Consider the following 2,787-nt stretch of genomic DNA (forward strand, 5'->3'; position numbering starts at 1 on the left):
AAGGAGAGAAGGAGGAAAGAAAAATTGAATAAGCTTTCCACAAAAATGTCTGGAAATAGAAGACCAGAGTACTTTAGAAGAAGAATTTGGAAATAGAAATGGACTGGTAATAATGCAATTTTTCTTTAGAATAAACCACCTATGGACTTTTCATCAAATAATTTAGCAAATGTAACTACATGCAAGGTGCAGTACCTAAGGCAAATAGGTAAATGGATGCTCAGTATCCTAGGGAGTCCTGCTCAAAGCAAATATGTCAGGGAGGGATTTGAGGAATGTAGGCTCCACCCCTGGGCATTACCACCATTTTATTGTTCTTCTATCTTCCACATTATTGCTAAGTACTGCTACTTATCTGACTATTTCCTTAGGTAGGGCAAATATTTCAACAGATGTGAACCATGACAATTACTTACAAGGGAGAAAGTAGAACATCCTCACCATAGTGAGAGACTTTAATGCATGTATTTTGATAAATAGAACAAGCAGACAAAAATTTGGTGTGGATATAGAAGTGTGAATAAAATAACGAATAAACGTGACCTAATTGAAGTATATACTACACTGTATCAGATAGCCACAAAACACCCATTATACTCAAGCATACATGGAATGTTTAATAAAATTGACCATATTTTAGGTCATAAGGCAAGCTGCAAGAAATTTCAAATGGCTGAACTAATATAGAATATATTCTCTGGCCACAGTGTAAGTAAGATTATAAAACATTTTTTAAAAGAAAAAAGAAAAGGAAAAAAGATAAATGTCCAACTGCTTGGAAATCAAATAATACTCTAAATAACACATGAAATGAAAAAGGATCACAACTGAAATTAAAAAATAGTTGTAATGGAAAGGTAGTAAAAACAAAATGCATTAAAACTTTCAGGATGTAGCTAAAAAGAGTGTTTAGGGAAATATATTAATGCTTATTAAAGGGTACAAGAATGGCTAAAAAGCAATGATCTCAGTTTTCATATAAAAAAGCTGGAAAAAAATTAAACCCAAAGAAAGTGGAGTGGAGGAAATTTTTTTTAAATTAAAGAAGTAGAAAGCAAAAGTATAGTAGAGAAAATTAACACAGTCAAATGTTAGCTTTAAAAAGATTTAATAAATTGACAAATTTCTAACAAACTACAAAAATAAGAGAAAAAGCACAAATTATCAAATTGAGACTGAAAAGGAGGATATCACTCTAGATATTAGAAAGACAGTAACATTTCTTATGAACTACTCTGTTTCAATAAATTTGACAATATGATGGACAAATTTATTGAGAAACACAAGTTAGAAAAACTAACAGAAGAATAAATTAAAAATCTAAACAATCCTATGTAATAAAATTGAATCAATTATAAAAGTTCTTCCTTCTCATTAGGAAAACTTTGTTTTAGCCTAAGTTGGTTTACCAATTCTTCCAAACATTTATTTTTTTTTCTTCCAAACATTTAAATGTACCAAATAAACTAATGTTACAGAAGCTCTTCTAGAGAATAGAAAGAGAAGAAACAGTTCTCACCTCTTTCTTAGGAGTTCAGAATAACCTTAGAGCCAAAATCTGACAAGAAATTTAGAGCAATGGAAAAATTACAAACTACTTTCCCTCATAGATATAACTGGAAAAATTCTGATCAAAACATTATTAGAATCTAATATTATATAATAAGGATAATACACTATCACCAAATTGGGTTTATCACAAGAATACATGGGTAGTTAAACATTTGAATATGAATCCATGTAACACACTGATTAAAAAAAAAAAAGGAGGAAATCACCTGATGATAGAGATACAGAAAAGACTTTGATAAAATGTAAAACCAATTCATGATTTAAAAAAAAAATCCTCAGAACACTAGGAATAAAATGAAACTTTCTCAGTTTATAAAGAACACCTAAAAAAACCAACAGTAAACAACATAATCAATGGCAAAATATTGAAAGCTTTCCCCATGAGATCAGGAATGAGATAAGATGCCACCATATTTCTACTCCGTATTGTACAGGAGAGGACGATACCCAGGCAGGTGAATTTCTACATGCTAACCATAAAGAAATTTTTAAAAAGCTTTAAAAAATTACCAACAATTTACTAACAATAGCATAAAAAATTCAGGTACCTACAAATCAATCTAATGACAGAAATCTAAAACTCCTACACTAAAACTTATAAAACTTTATTGAGAGAAATCAAAGATGACATAAATGAAGGAATATAACTTACTCATGAACTGACTCCATATTGTAGACATGTCAGTTCTCCTCAGATAGATCTATAGATTGAATATAATCCCAAATCAAATACCAGATGGATTCTGAAACATGTGGAAATACACCGGGCCGAGAATAAACAAGGCAATCTTAGGGACAGAGAATGAAGATGGAAGACTTACCCTACCAAATATTGAGACCCATTTTTTTTAAGATTTTATTTATTTATTTGAGAAAGAGAGAACATGAGCAGGGGCTGGAGAGGGGGAAGGAGGAAGGGAAGCGGGGAGACAGGGAGCAGGAAAGGGACAGGGAAGGGTGAAGGGAGAAGACTCCCCCCTGAGCAGGGAGCCCACTCAGGGCTGGATCCCAGGACCGTGGGATCATGATCTGAGCCAAAGGCAGACAGTTAACCAACTGAGCCACCCAAGTGCCCCTATTGAGACCTATTTTTTTAAATAGATTGGTATTTGTAGGAGGATAGCAAAGAGACCAAGGGAAGAGAACAGAAAATCTAGAAACAGTCCCACATATAATCGCCCAAAGATGATAAAGTTGTTACTGTAAGGCCAAGAG

The sequence above is a fragment of the Nyctereutes procyonoides genome, unplaced genomic scaffold (genome assembly GCF_905146905.1).
Source record: "Nyctereutes procyonoides isolate TBG_1078 unplaced genomic scaffold, NYPRO_anot_genome, whole genome shotgun sequence".
Classification (NCBI taxonomy): domain Eukaryota; kingdom Metazoa; phylum Chordata; class Mammalia; order Carnivora; family Canidae; genus Nyctereutes; species Nyctereutes procyonoides.